This window comes from Akebia trifoliata, chromosome 12 (assembly GCF_017979445.1).
Source record: "Akebia trifoliata isolate Shusen 1 chromosome 12, ASM1797944v1, whole genome shotgun sequence".
In the NCBI taxonomy this organism is placed as follows: Eukaryota; Viridiplantae; Streptophyta; class Magnoliopsida; order Ranunculales; family Lardizabalaceae; genus Akebia; species Akebia trifoliata.
The window spans coordinates 23,478,640-23,495,612 of NC_141386.1; the positions used below are offsets into that span (position 1 = coordinate 23,478,640).

Genomic DNA, 16,973 nt, shown 5'->3' on the forward strand with positions numbered 1-16,973 from the left:
GATGACTCGGAACTCATCGAGTGGAACTGTGAGTAGATCTAGCTTACCCCTCCATGTGCCTATCTTGACGGCCATGGACTTGGCCGACCCTTGTATAGGAGTGGCCTCGGAGTTAACAATTTTCATACGTCTTGAATCCTTTTCGAGCTGGATATTGAGGTGCTTCGCCTTTGTAGGGGCAATAAAGCTATGCGTAGCTCCCGTATCAACCATTGCCTGGGTGGTCTTACCACCAATTTTCACATCAACATACATGAGACCCTTACGCTGACGGATCTTCTGAGTCTTAGAGGTCTGTTTCATTGCATTCAATAGATGCATAGCTTCCATGTGAGAAGATTCATCATCATCTTTCTCACTTGAACTCTCATGACTAGGTGAAAGCGCCTTCGATCCACGGGGTGCGCGGATCCACTTTTGACCCTTGAGATTTGGGAGTCGCCACCTAGTTATTATGGTCTAAGAACCTATCAATGACTCTAAACGGATAAAGAACTAATCTAGAACAGAAAAAAAAACTAAATTCGGGGATCATGTTACGGGGTTGGAAGGTGTTAGGCACCAACCCTGCCCGGCCAAAGCCGATCTCTACTAATTTCCCAAATAAGTTATATTGCTAAAAGAAAATTAGATAATAAAAAAAAGTAAGAAATTATACCTTTCCGATAGCAAAGACCTTGTTCCCTCAGATCCGATAAAAACTGCTCCTTGTACCGTATTCCTTGCTTCGTTCTGTCTCCGGATTTGATTTCTGATCTCCGAGGTAAGGTATCTCTTTTTTATCTGGATTCTTCAAGTTTATTATGGGTTTTGGGGTGTTTTTGAAGGGTTTTTAGGTATTTTTAAGGCTAAAATTGAAGAAGGGATGTTAGGTAAGGAGTTGGGACTCCAAAACTAGGGTTTATGGGAGGTTATGGGGGTTTTTGACCTACTTCTCTTAGGGTTTATGATTTGATACTAAAATAGGGTGTGAGGACCTCTATTTATATATTTTTTAAGGGTTGATTTAGATAGAATTAGTGTTTGATTATAATTCTTTTAGTTAGAGTTGTATTTTAGTTAGAATTGTTTTAGGTAGAGTTGTGTTTTAATTAGAATTATTTTAGGTGGAGTTGTGTTTTAGTTAGAACTCTATTAGATAGAGTTATTATTTAATTAGAATTCTATTATGATTTTGACTTTTGGTCTTATTTGATTGACTTTTAATATTTTGACTTTAGTCTTAATTGATTGACTTTTAATATCTTGACTTCAGTCTTGCTTAATTGACTTTAATTTTGACTTTAGTCTCACTTGATTGACTTTAATACCTTGACCTTAGTCTTGCTTGATTGACTTTAATTTTTTGGAGAACCCTTCTTTATTATATCTTTAATTCTTTGGACCCCCAAATGGAGGGGTCCTTAAAGAAATATATCACGAACCCTCAACAATTTTCCATGAGAGCTCGATTGATCGATTTTTTTAATTCAAAATTTTAAATTAATTTCATTAATATTTCACTTTAATTATTTAATGTTTTATTTATTAATTTTGAAATTTTTAATTATGAAAATTGTGAAATTATCGTTTTACCCCCGGAAAGGACTTTTCACGTTTTAAGTCAGTTTTTTATGTTCCAGGATGTTTTAGAATCGATTTTTCGTAAGGTATTCAATGCAAATATTGGTTTGTATCATTTATGAAGTTTTTTTTTGTGTGAAATGATCGTGAACTTTATGATGGGCATTTTTGTAATTTTGTTAAATTCTGTTAAAATTGACGAAATGATTTATTTGGTTTCGATTTGTTATTTTATGTGTTTGAATGAGTTTTCCTAATCGTAACGTAGGCTCTAGGGTTGTTTTGATATTAGGGGTATTTTGGTAATTTGATCATTTTTAGTGATTTTTATCGTTAAGCTTATTTTTAGTCTGTAAGATGATGATTTATATGTTTTGGGGGTCGTATTTTTCTAGCGTAGCGTGTTTTCTAAGGCTTTGTTAGTGCGAGATACCTCATCTGGATTTCTGAAATATTTCTGATAACAAAATAAAGCAATGGAAATAACATTCATCATTGGGAATCATTGCGATCGGGTTGACGAGTTGATTAATCAGGCGAATGCAAAAATGGGGTGTCTACAGATGCCCCTCTTTGGCCGAGGGTTGAAACAAACTAGATAGAAAATCTATTTTGGTAGATAGTGCGATATCTGAATGCCAAAGCTAGTGATAGATCATTTTGCATCCTTATTTAGCAATTCGTCGAGGTATTCGGATCATTGAGGATAAAACTCTCCCCGAACTAAAATGTCAGGTCCTTGAGCTCGAGCTCTCACTTGCAATGTCAGATCCTTGAATTTTAAAAAATTCTCCTTGAGTAATGAAACAAATGTACAAATGTGTGCATTGTGTGAAAGTGAGTAGAATCTGAGTAAAACAAAACTCGAGAAAATTTGAATGATATTTGAGAAAAATCTGAGCAAAAGTTGGGAGAAAGTTAAATGTCCTACTTTACCTACTATAGGTGAAAGAGTAATGAATTTATAGTTTTTGAGAGTCTTACTCTACCTACTCAGAATGAAAAAGTACTGCACTAATTTTTTTTGGGAAGTTCTACTCTACCTACCCGGAGTGAAAGAGTAATGAACTATTTATTTATTTATTTGGAAAGTTCTACTTTACTTACTCGAAGTGAAATAATAATGAACTAAACTTTTTGAGAATCCTACTCTACCTGTCTAGGGTGAAAGAATAATGAACTAATTTGTTTTGGGAAGTTCTACTCTACCTACTCGGAGTGAAAGAGTAATTAACTAATTTTTTTGAGAGTCCTACTCTACCTGCTCAGGGTGAAAGAGTAATGAACTAATTTTTTTGAGAGTCCTACTCTACCTGCCCAGGGTGATAGAGTAATGAACTAATTTTTTTGAGAAGTTCTACTCTACTTACTCGGAGTGAAAGAGTAATGAACTAATTTTTTTGAGAGTCCTACTCTACCTGCCCAGGGTGAAAGAGTAATGAACTAATTTTTTTGAGAAGTTCTACTCTACCTACTCGGAGTGAAAGAATAATGAACTAATTTTTTTTGGGAGTCCTACTCTACCTGCCTAGGGTGAAAGAGCAATGAACTAATTGTTTTGGGAAGTTCTACTCTACCTACTCGGAGTGAAAGAGTAATGAACTAATTTTTTTTTTGGGAGTCCTACTCTACCTGCTCAGGGTGAAAGAGCAATGAACTAATTTTTTTGGGAAGTTCTACTCTACCTACTCGGAGTGAAAGAGTAATGAACTAAGCTTTTTGAGGTTCTTACTCTACCTGCCCAGGGTGAAAGAGTAATGAACTAATTTTTTTGGGAAGTTCTACTCTACCTACTCGGAGTGAAAGAGTAATGAACTAAGCTTTTTGAGAGTCCTACTCTACCTACTCGGAGTGAAAGAGTAATGAACTAAGCTTTTTGAGAGTCCTACTCTACCTACCGAGGGTGAAAGAGTAATGAACTAATTTTCGAGGAACAAACAGGCGATTAACCTTGCATTTTTTTTTTGGTAAATAAAAAACTGGATTTTATAAAGGTCCGGTAAACAATTTAACTTCTTTGAATCTTAGGAGTTTTCGAAATTGTTATCAAGAGGGTAACCTTTAATTTAAAGTTAACCTTATCCTTTGGGGTTGGAGTTGACCAGGTTTCAGAACCAAAATGCGCCTAGTTTGACAGGGAACATTGCACTGGGGATAATTGAACATAATTTGAAAACAAATGCCCCTAGTGTAAGGGGGGAAACTGTACTCTTTAGAAAAATGAAGTGCCCTTGTTATGAAAATTTGAAATCCTTGATTACCGTAAGCGCAATAAAGGTTTAACTTTTAATTTTGACATTTTTCATTGAAGATTTTGAGTCAGGCTCAAAGAAATTGGAACAAAATATTTCTTTATGAAATTCATCATAGAATTTATTCTTTCTCCCCGTCGGTTCGCTTAGGGACATGAAACTCTTCAGATCAATCATACACAAGATACTTGTATCCCCTGAGTCTATATTTGATTCAAACTGAAACTTGATCATTCAGACTTCTGATGTTTCTGCTCGGACTGTCTTTTCAGCTTTTCAACTCAACTGAGATTTTTTTTTGATTGCTCTAAGTTTTGCCTAGATTGCCTTTTCAAGTTTTCAATCTAGCGAGCATGCTCTAGCTTTTGTCTAGATCGCCTTTTTAGGTTTTCTTTCTAGCGAGCTTACAATTTTTTTTCTTTTTTCTTTGCTCTGATTGTTGCCAAGGTCGTCCTTTCAGATTTTCAATCTTGCGAGCTTGCCTTAATTTTTTCCTAAGTCGCCCTTTTCGGGTTTTCAACTTAGCAGACTTTTTTTTCTTCTTCTTCCCTTCTGAACTTCTGGAGTTACTGTCTGATCATGATTTACTACCTTCCTTGAATTTTTTCACACAGTACTTAGGAGGACTTTTATAGGTAGGCTTAGGACTAGGCATAAAAAAAAGGAATTTTGAAGATCAAAAATCCAAATACCCCTTGTGTGGCATTTCTTTTTAAATTATTTTCTTTTTTCCTTGAATTTTCTTCCCCACTCTGACAATATTTCTTTTTCTTTTGAATTTTTTTTCTTTTTAGATTTTTTCTTTGTCGGGGAATCTATTTTTTTATTTTGATGTGGTCGAGCGTGAAGTAACTTCTCAGGTTGCCTACGTACCCCAGAATTTTGGGATCAGACCAAGACGTAGTTCGAGTTTTTCCCTCCCCTAGGTTAGGTAATCGGGCTGAGAAAGAAAAATGCATCATTTTTTTTTGAAAATGCTGCAAAGGGCTGAGAAATGAGATATTGAACTGGGTAGCAAGAAAATTGATTCGACCAAAGATGGCCTCCTTAAATGTAGTACCGTTTGATCTGGTCAAGGTTGGTTGACTCTGATAGTTCAATTCCATCATGACCTTGAAGTCTAACGGCTTTTCCAGACAGTATTTCCTTAATAAATTAATCTCTCCAATTGGGTTCAAACTTCTTCCCATAATCAAGGAAGAGTACTTAATATTCTCTGAAGTCTGAAGGTTAAATCCTTAACTTGTTACTGGCGAACTTTAACCTTCTTGTCAAGTATGCGAGCGATTCTTCTTTGATAAGTTTGCACGTGGTGCAAAACTTTAAATTATTTCTCTTCAACCAAGTTTAGCTCTTCGTACCCAATAACAAGCCTAGTCTGTTTTTAGCAATTGACTTTCCATCAAGACCTTGAGATACAGGATGTCCCTTTCAATTGGTAAGACTGTTTCCATATCATATACTAGAGAGTAGTGAATAGTTTTAGTGGAATACTGTATTTGAAGTACGACACCCCTATAGTGTGAATGGTAGCTTTTCTGACCAATTTTGGTGCGATTGACACATTTTCACGATGATTATCTTGAGACACTTACTAGCTGCTTCAACCGTTCTATTAATCTGAGGACGGTAGGGAGATGATGCCGGATCTTGAATTTTGAACACGGAGAAATGACCTAAGCTTTGAAGTACGACCCATCATCAAAGATCAGCTCAAAAAGTACCTCCATATTGACTGAGAATATGCTCTTGAATGAGCTTTACAACTCGAGATGTCGTGAGAATAGCACTGATATATTTTCTAACATCTTCTATAATTTCATTGATATAGACGAGTATCTATTCTGTGTTGAACAACACCCAAGCTTGCACCTCAAGTCTTTTGAAATTTCTGAGTAATTCATTACCCCCTCGTGTTCCTTTGGAGATAGGATAATACTAATCCAAATTTCTTGAGAATTATTTTTTGTTCTGAGGTCAATGACCTTTGATTTCTCGATTAAAGGTTGAGCCTAACTCTTATCTTTTTATTCAGGAGAGGAATCTATCCTTGAAGTCAGACAATTAATTAATTCGTTAATACGCTCGAGGTATTCAAAATTTTTTTTTATTCAATTAAATTTAGATGGGGCGATTGACACCACTGCAGACTCGACAAACTAACTTGACTAGAACAAAATAAGAAATAAAAAGACAGACTTAATTACTGAATTGATAGAAAGAACTGGACTCAAGACTCATAAAGAACTAAAGACAATTACCCACAATGGGTTTGATTACAGACTGAGAACTCGAGAAACTATTTCCAAACGGTTGGACTGAGTCTTTTTCTTCAGATTCTTTGCATTCTTCGGACTTATTTCTTCTCTTTTGGCCAAGACTGCGTTTGGTGGTGAAAACCTCATTAGGAACCGTCACTCTAGTTAGAGGAGGGCTAGGAGGTTTATGATTAATTGATCGGATGAGAAGGATTGGGTCAAACGAGAGTTGAGTATTGGATACCATGTTCAAATTCTAAGGAGATTGGTAAATGGGTAGAGGGTTGGTAGTAACATTTGGCTGCTCAGGAGCAGGGATAATAACTTTTTTGGCGTCAATGAGGTCTTGAACTGTATGACGAAGAGCAACGCAACGATCAGTAAGATGACCAGAATTTCGGTGAAACTCACAAAATAGGTTGGGATTGTGAGAAGTGGGGAGCGGATTTGGTAAAGGTCGAGGTTGGAGAGGTGCAATGAGCCCTTTACTTAATAGTTTCTGAAAGACAATGCTCAAAGGCATACCAAGATTGATAAATTTCCTACGCGGTCGAGGTTGATTAGGGTTAACTTGGTTACTAGACAGGATAGTAGATTGGACGGGTGTAGTAGACGTATTAGCTACATAGGCGTGATCAGTACTAGACTTGGAATTGGTGAAAGGCTTTTTGAACTTGTTGTCCGAAGGATTGGAAAGGATTCCGGAAGTGAAAGCATCTTCCAATTGGCTACCAGCTTGCAATAGAGACTCGAATGTAGGAAGGTCTTGGGAGACTAGATGTCGGGCATACCCTTGTGAGAGATTTTTTAAGATAATAGCCACTTGTTCTTTCTCTGAAGGTCTATCCCACATTTGTGCAGCCTTGGCCCTCCAACGACCGATGAAGTCAGTAAATGTTTTCCCGTTCTTCTGTTTAGTTGACTTCAAGTCCCTTCTTGAAGTTTCAATTTTGGTACTGTATTTGTACTGATGCCAGAAAGCCTTTGACATATTCTCCCATGTACTTACTGTAGCTGGATCTTGAGACATCAACCATCGTAGAGCTGATCCTGATAGAGTTCTTTGAAACAGTAATGTCATATGTTCGTTGCTAAGCCCCATAATACGCTTGTTGGTAACATACACCTTAAGATGTGTTTTCGCACACCCTGTCCCACTGAACTTGTCCATTTCAGGCATCACAAACTTCTCTGGCAAATAGATTCTAGGGATGCGGTTCAGAGCTTCAATGCCTGTTGTAATTTCATCAATACCCTTTATACTTTTCGTAGCTGACTCCAATTGAGACATTCTGTTGGCTAACACTAGATTCTCATCAGCATACTCTTCGTCTCCATCGAGTTCGAAGATTTCATGGGCACGTCTCGCTGTATTTTCTTCTATCCTTTTTCCTTTAGGATCATCAATGGGATTGCCAGTTGATTCGAAATCTGTTCTAAAACTGCCACTTTGCCCTTTATACTGTTAATATCATTGGCAAAGGCTGCCAAAATCTTACGGATTTCTATGAGCTCAGATGCTGAAGTCATTTCTGCCTGTTGACTTGGTACCAACGTTCGTTCTAACCGACTGGATTTACGACTCCAACTAGGAGGTGGATGCTTGAGTTTGGGTGCAATGATAACCCTGAAAATCCCATCAAAGGTGATTACTAGTTATGGATCCTAGAATAGACTTTTAATAAATAAAGGTTTCTCTTGATAGCATGGGTTAAGTTAACTCCTAGATTCAAACTCTCTAACCAATGAAATATTTCGATCAAGAAATATTACATGAATATGATTTATTGATCTTGTTAAGTATGAAATATTCAGTCCATTGAATTAAATTGGCCGATGCAAGGTGATTGGGACTATGTACCCATTTGAGTTTGGGTCGGTTCGACCCAATGGATTTGAATATTCCACTTGCATCACTTCATCCAATTGGTTCAGTCGATCCATATGTTGATCCATAAGATCCATTTACCAATTGGCCTAATTGATTTAACTTGATATTGACCAGTATGTCTCATCAATTAAGTTTATTGGGTTGGACCAATATTGCGGGTTTGATTGGAGCGGTGTGGACCGGTCTACCCACTTACCTTTTGATTAGATTAAATAGAGTAACCCGGGAACACCCATAGTCAGTTCGGGTCATGACCTATAGGGAGGTTTCTAGACTCTAAGCTTACTATGTGCAATGCATTTTATCCGGCCACCTTTGCCTAAATATACCTATATACCTCTCGATACGTGGTGACTTGGTTTGATATACCATATAAGTGATAATTTAAAATCTCAATTCACTTCTCTGAAGTAAAAAATAGCCAGTTTGATCTCCAGTTGAGAGGTGGCGCACGATGCTGAGCAAGGGCCCACTTAAATACCTCTTGTCTAGAATAGACGTAGTCTATCCCCCTCGTACAGTAGGGTACATCGGGGTAAGATCTCGTTTAGGCATCGGTTTTGACCAAGAAGTGCAATTAATATACTTAGATTATCTTTTATGTACCTATAGGTACGAGTCAAGAGTTGTAGCTTTCATAAATGGTTTGGCATTCCCACGAGGGGACCGACCACGTACTAGTACTACGTTGGCAATCGGGACATGTGACTGTGTGGCTCACAATAGGTAAAAGGCTCAGGTCGCTCTAGCCTGGGTGCATCAATATACTTCTCAGAATCACCTGATTAGACGGTATCGAAGCCCCAGTTTGATATACCCTAAGGTACGTGACTGGAGTTGTGGTTTTCATGGATGACGTCGCATCTCCGAAGAGATCGGGCCACGCACTAGTGCCACCTTGGCTATATAGGATGTGCAAGCGTGCAAAACAATAAACGTGCATGTGGTGTGTGCAAAATAGGGTGGGGTGTGCCCAGGGTTTTTTTCAAATAAATGGGCCCACGGGCCTGATCAAAACCATTACAACATACGGTTATCAAATGAATATTGATCAAGAAAATAATATAAAACCCATCACATTGAAATTAAGATGAAAGCAAACACATCACAAATATATCTATAGAGATCATGGCACATTATATGGGCATATAACACAAAGAATAATGAATTTGATCCAACATTGAAAATGCCCACAAATTTATTATTTATGGTCCAATCAAGGGTTACTTTGGGCGATCCAAACAAAATCAAGACTTTAACGAATATTGCCTCGATGATAGAATGATAATTGTTGAGGTAAGGAGTGATGAACACATTTTTTTTTTTTTTTTGAAAAACATGCATGGCAAATCTTTTGAGAACATAGGCTAGCATGACCAATTCATAAGGTTTCAAATTTTACTAAGGGTCCTTAGGCCACGTGGTTCATCATGTCGGCAATCCAATGTCACAACCTTAAAGATTTTGATGAGAAATTTTCTATCCAAAAATAAAATTCACATTTATTTTTTAGCTTTGATCCAAGGTTTTTGAAAATGAGCGATTACGAAATCCTGAATCTAAAAATAAAAATTAATTATTTTTCTTGAAAATTTTCTTTTGAAAGTTCTTTAAGTTTTGGCTTCCACAAGCCTATGACATTGAACGGTAATTTTATGTGGCACACAGTGAACTCAACTATCCTTAGTAAGTATGAAATCTTACTAGATTAGTGAGATTAGCCTTGCTTAAGGGTTATTTATATTTGTAGTCAAACAACTATTCTTAAAAGTGGTTTCCGTCACTTAGCAAAGTTTGGGGTGAGATCCACATTGATAAAATAAAAACTAATATAAAGAATTGCGCCCCACATGCATGACTGATTTGTGAAAAAAAAAAAACAAACAGAAAGTCCAGCCAATATTTGTTGAGGAACGCCTTTCAAAAAATTAATCCTTTTTTTTTTTTTCAAAAATGTGGGTCCCACCAAAAATTTGTTTGAGTAAAATAACTTTTAAAAGTAATGAAATTTTTTGATAAATGCCATATGTAAATTTGTAAAAAAAAAATTTAATCTTTTCCCATCCATCACAAACCTTATAGGTTTGGCCCACGTGAGACCTCAAAAACATCACCATCGCCCTCTTTCTTTCTTTGAATTTTTCGTTTTTTTGTTTTTTTTTTATAGCCACAAATCAAAATTAAAGAAGAAACAAAAAATGCATTTTCAAACTAAGGCGTTATTTCCAACTTTCTTCTCTTCTTTAAAAGACTTTATTGCGTTGTTCTGTTAATGGCTTCGTGAACATCATGTAAGATAATGCTACCATCTTTCTTGCCGTTGTAATCATGGCTGTGGTTGCAGCACCAAAGAGGGCAATTAGGGACAAAACGGATACTTGGCCGACTAATGTGGCCATTGCTTCGAACACTAGTACCCCATATACATAAGGATGCTGATAACATGCAGTCCAGGCCTTGAACAGCTCTCCAGTCAAAAGCATGGGTGGAATCAAGAAAGGCAATCAGTTGAACAAAACAACATCTCCATCTGTGTTGTTTCAGGATTCATGGTAAAGATTGCTTCTAGTAAATTACCAAGAAAGGAATCCATGACTAAAGCACCCGATATCATCACGACACCTATCATGCTGAAGTTAGGAGATGTGTGAGCGTACGCTAAGGTGAAAAGGATGAGGCCTACGACAAGGAGTAGAGCCGAAAGGTATTCGTGGATTGGGTATATCCGTCGTAGACCAGGAATGAAGGCTCCCATTACCATTATAGGCAAGACCTTGATGGATTTGAACATGAGCTGTGCCGGGTAATTAAGAAAAGTGAGAGACCCTTTGGTTAGACCATGGGAACCCATGAGAACGGCAGAGAGCTTCACATAAGTTTTCCAAGGATTCACCATTTGTTTGGTGGAGAAGAGAGAGAGAGAGAGAGAGAGAGAGGTTGAAGAAGATGTCTCTGTTGAAGACGATGTAACTGTGTGGAACCATTTAAGAAGATGATGTGGGATTAAAAAAAATCGATTCTTGCTTGTTACACACCAGCCCAATGTTGTTGTAAACAGAACACTTAAAAAACAAATTTTGTTTTGTTTTTTTTTTTTTTTTAAATGTTAGATTTTTAAAGGATCGGTTTTTATATGTTACACACCAACTCTATTAGCCCATTGTTGTTGTTAACAGATTATTATTATTTTCTTTTAAGAAGATAAAAAAAATAAAAATGTTGTTGAAGGATACATCGCCCACCCTTAAACAAAAATTTTACTTTTATTATAAAAAAAAAACGATGCTTAAAGATAGAATCCAAAAAATAAAAAAAATATAAAATTCCAACGTTGATTAATCAGCACTCCATCCTCAATTAAACTTCATGATTTCTTTAATTACTTTGGGTCATTCTAAATAACTCCCGATTGAGCCATAATAATAATACGAACATGCAAGGGCGGAATATTCATAATCCAAACACACGATCAATCATTGAACAGAAAGGAAGATAGAAAAACAAATAAATAAATAAATAAACAGATAAACTAACCACTAAAAAAAAAATCTAAATCGTTTTAGCAATGCTCCCATACTTGGGGCTTTTCAAGTTTGATCCTCAATGATCCCTAGTGGAGTCGCCACTGAAAGCGCCCTCAATCCGCGGGATGCACGGATTCGCTTTTGACCCTTGAGGTTTGGGAGTCGCCACCTAGTTATTATGGTCTAGGAACCGATCAATGACTCTAAACGGATAAAGAACTAATCTAGAACAGAAAAAAAAATTGAATTTGGGGATCATGTTACGAGGTTGGAAGGTGTTAGGCACCAACCCCGCCCGGCCAAAGTCGGTCTCTACTAATTTTTCAAATAAGTTACATTGCTAAAAGAAAACTAGATAATAAAAAAAAGTAAGAAATTATACATTTTCGATAGCAAAGACCTTGTTCCCTCAGATCCGACAAAAACTGTTCCTTGTACCGTATTCCTTGCTTCGTTCTGTCTCCGGATTTGATTTCTGATCTCCGAGGCATGGTATCTCTTTTTTTATCTGGATTCTTCGAGTTTGTTATGGATTTTAGGATGTTTTTGAAGGGCTTTTAGGTGTTTTTAAGGCTAAAATTGAAGAAGGGATGTTATGTAAGGAGTTGGGACTCAAAAACTAGGATTTATGGGAGGCTATGGGGACTTTTTGACCTACTTCTCTTAGGGTTTATGATTTGATACGAAAATAGGGTATGAGGACCTCTATTTATAGATATTTTAAGGGTTGATTTAGATAGAATTAGTGTTTCATTATAATTCTTTTAGTTAGAGTTGTATTTTAGTTAGAATTGTTTTAGGTAGAGTTGTGTTTTAATTGGAATTGTTTTATGTGGAGTTGTGTTTTAGTTAGAACTCTATTAGATAGAATTATTATTTAATTAGAACTCTATTATGATTTTGACTTTTGATCTTATTTGATTAACTTTTAATATTTTGACTTTAGTCTTAATTGATTGACTTTTAATATCTTGACTTCAGTCTTGCTTAATTGACTTTAATTTTGACTTTAGTCTCACTTGATTGACTTTAATACCTTGACCTTAGTCTTGCTTGATTGACTTTAATTTTTTGGAGAACCCTTCTCTATTATATCTTTAATTCTTTGGACCCCCAAATGGAGGGGTCCTTAAAGAAATATCTCATGAACCCTCAACAATTTTCTATGAGAGTCCGATTGATCGATTTTTTTAGTTCAAAATTTTAAATTAATTTCATTAATGTTTTACTTTAATTATTTAATATTTTATTTATTAATTTTAAAATTTTTAATTATGAAAATTGTGAAATTACCGTTTTACCCCCGGAGAGGACTTTTCACGTTTTAAGTCAGTTTTTATGTTTCAGGATGTTTTAGAATCGATTTTTCGTAAGGTATTCAATGAAAATATTGGTTTGTGTCATTTATGAAGTTTTTTGTGTGAAATGATCGTGAACTTTATGAGGGGCATTTTTGTAATTTTGTTAAATTCTGTTAAAATTGGCGAAATGATTTATTTGATTTCGATTTGTTATTTTATGTGTTTGAATGAGTTTTCCTAATCGTAACGTAGGCTCTAGGGTTGTTTTGATATTAAGGGTATTTTGGTAATTTGGTCATTTTATAGTGATTTTTATCGTGAAGTTTCTTTTTGGTCTGCAAGATGATGATTTATATGTTTTGGGGGTCGTATTTTCCTAGCGTAGCGTGATTTCTAAGGCTTTGTCAGTTCGAGATACCTCATCCGGATTTTTGAAACATTTCTGGTAACAAAATAAAGCAATGGAAATAACATTCATCATTGGGAATCATTGCGATCGGGTTGACGAGTTGATTAATTAGGCGAATGCAAAAATGGGGTGTCTATATTAGGGTCACTCTGGGAAGTTAACAATGCGTTCAACTTGCTTTTCTGCGGGCACTTGAACGTCATATGAGGACCACCACACAAGTAACACAGAATCTTGTTGCGATGAGTGTTAGACTGGGTACCTGTGTTCTTCAAAGGGGAGGAATCCCGTTGAGATCTCTTACTTGGACTGTGTCTAGATCCTCCATTTTTACTTTTGGAAGACCCATTGGTGCGTTCACGCTGCGGAGAGTACCCTTTCAACTAACTGGATACCTTCTTTCTACTCTTATCCACGGGAGAATAGTCCGTCAACCGCTCAACTGCGGCAATAACAGTCGTGAGGTCTTGCACACGTTGCCTCTGTAGTTCGGTCTAAACCCTAGGCTTAAGTCTTTCTGTAAACGAAAACAGCTTATCTTTCTTTGACATGTCATGGATATCAAGCATCAAGGCGAAAAACTGCTTGACATAGTCGTGCATGGTACCTGTCTGTTGGAGTTGCCTCAACTTTCTGCGGGCAATGAACTCCACATTCTCGGGTAAGAACTGATTCTTCAGCTCCCTTTTGAGGTCTTCCCATGTATTGATGGAGCATTGGCCACTCTCCATCTCGGTGTACTTTGTTTGTCACCATAGCTTAGCGTCACCTGCAAGATACATAGAAGCTGTTGTTACTTTTACCTTTTATGAATCCGGTCGAGTTGCACGGAAGTACTGTTCCATATCAAAAAGGAAATTTTCGAGCTTTTTTGCATCGCGTGTACTACTGAAGGCGCGTGGCTCGGGGACTCGCAAGCGTGAGGGAGAAACATCACTACCAGTAGGCCGCTCGTTACCAACGACTTTTACTAGGAGACCTACCTTAATATTGAGCTCCGTAATCTGTTCCTGTAAATTGGTTATGGTTCCTAGGATATCTTCCTCGAGGTTAGTCACTCTGGCTCTGAATGTTTCGGATCTTTCCTCCAGCGTGTTCTGGCGATCATCTAATTGCCCAATACCATCAACGAGACCGGATAGCATGGCTACCTTCTCTTCTAATACCTTAATGCATTCCTTGTTTGTACGTGGTGCTGGTGTGTTTGGAGCGGATTGGTTCGCGGTACTAGTAGTTCCTCTTGCTATCATTCGCGTGAACTAAATGTAATCTCGGGGGAATAGCAGGGGGAATACCAACTGTGCTCAAACAACTGTAACTTTGATACCAACTGTTACGACTGTATTCTTTTGAAGCAAGGTCGTGCGGCGTAAGGGGGTCAAATCCACTTGCAAGCCTGTAAAATGATCGTACACCACACACAGGTAGCATCAAACAAGTAAATGAGGCAACACGAAGCAAAGCCTGTAGGCAACTTTGTTGATATAATATTGATTACACGGGGTATCGCGTTACAAAAGCAATAGATGCGTTACAAGCAATAGATGATCCTATGACACGCGGGACTTCCACGGAGCTGGGCTTCAAGGCTTCAACAACGTGGGTGTAGGCCCGGGATTGGGATAGCATTGACACCCTTCCTACAAAGAGTACGCTAAGTCTTTCCCAGGTTTTCAGAAGGAAACATCAAAAGTGCAGGCCGGTCATACTCCCTTATTACAAAAATGCCACTAAGCTAACAAGTGTGCCTTGGCACGGGGCTGACATGTACCCTAAGCTAACAGATATGCCCTGGTACGGGGGCTGACATGACTTCATAACGAACCTTACATAGTATTTCATGTGGGCTCCCGGGTGATTCCGGGGCGAGCTACACCTAAACTCTACGTGTCAGAGTACATGGCCATTACACACGGGCACGTTAGATGAAATCGAGGAGTGGTGGGATGGGTGGTTAGAGGTATATAATGTTAAATTTTTTTTTTGTTTTTTTGTTTTATATAAAGAATTTTGTGTCTTTATATAATTTAGGGTTAATATTTTTTATACCATCACCCAAAAGATGCAGTATTCTTAACGAAACCTATATAATTTGCGGAGGAATTGGATTTTATCTTTAGAGGAACATATGCTAATGGTGGGTAGTGTAAGGAATTCAACCCAAAATTCCCAACCCGTGAGAAACAAAAATAGAGAAAAACACACGTTGAAAAGAAAGCAATCACACGCACAAGACAATATTTACGTGTTTCGACAATTTGCCTACGTCTACAGAGTTGCAGAGATTTCACTATTTTCGAGAAGAATTACAAAGTGCGGCTCAAGTCTCAAAGACGACAACCAAAACCTTAAAAAATCTTAATTACCAAAAAACGGCTTCTATATACTGCGCACAGGATACACAATGGGTTACAAAACGGGCCCAAAAAATATCCCACCAAAATACCACGCAAACATTATTCGGGTCGGGTCGTCAACCGGATCAAACATAACTAGGCTCCACAAAGTCCAACATGTAGATGTAGTTAGTTGCATTTGGTATAATGCTACTTTCTAGTAGATCAAGAGCTCACGAGGAAGACCTTGATTGGGATAATCTAGATTATGTCATTCAAACCTAGCCTCCAGAGTCTCAAACACCTATGGACCTGACTTTTGATGATGACGACGAGTTTGAGGCTGATGCTATTCCTACTGTACCCATACCCACAAACTTATTCGTCGTAGAAGTGGAGTTACTCTAAAACCTAAAGGTTGTAGATAGAAGATGACTACTGCTATACAATTAGGTCAGATACTTCACACCCAAACATCAACTACTAGTATGTCTGTTAAAACATCCAGTATTCAAGATTGCATTGATCTTTTGGACCAACTAACCAATGTAATTCCGAATAGTGAGCTCTATCGTTTTGCATTGAAGATGTTTATGAAGAAAAAATAATTTAAGCAAGTCTTTTGTGGGTTAAGATCAATAGATATTTACCGTGAGTGGTTGGAGAGCGAAATGGTTGATTTTTTAGTTGGGAAATAGTTCTCTTTTGTCCATGGACATGTATGTATAACTTTTAATGTGGTTTTTGTGGCACCTTACCTACATAGTATGGTATACTTTGATTACATCTTACACCTATATGATGCAATATATTATGATTACATTTTGCACCAATAAGGTGCATTATACTTTATGTTGGATGTATATTTTTATTTATACTTTTTATGTTTAATTGACATTATTGTTTATGTTTTTTGTTGTATGTAGTAATGATGGGATTATTATATATTTTTTTTGTTGTATGTTGTGGACATTATTATTTGTGTTTTTTATGTTGCATATAGGTCACATGGATTTAGAAGGTGATACCATTGCATTATGAATTCAATTGAGAAAACAAATTCCCTCGATCCAAGTGTTATGAATTTAGTCACGCCGAAAGAGATCATGGGTTTTTTCTTTTATTATGATAATTTCTTATGTAGGGAGTTGTGTAGTAATGGTCGGTATACAAGGTTTAATTTTGTGTGTGGTACATTCAATATAATCCCATGACGTGCCACCAACTATTTAAAATAGAAATACACATCTTTATTAATCTATGTAATATTTTGGAGGAATGAGGTCTACTAAAGATGGAATGTTATCATTCAAGACCACGTTGCAATGTTCTTATTGATATTATGATACAATCAAGGACAAAGAATACTTACAAATCGATTTGATCATTCATTTTAAACGATTTCTAATTATTTCGACTTAGTTCTATTGGGCATAATC

The 16,973-nt window shown here is 36.9% G+C and overlaps 1 pseudogene; it reads right to left on the reverse strand.

The window, feature by feature from the left end:
• Positions 1-10,207: 10,207 nt before the first annotated feature.
• LOC147389093 (UDP-galactose/UDP-glucose transporter 4 pseudogene) lies at positions 10,208-13,929 on the reverse strand (annotated as a pseudogene).
• Between the last annotated feature and the right edge of the window lie 3,044 nt (positions 13,930-16,973).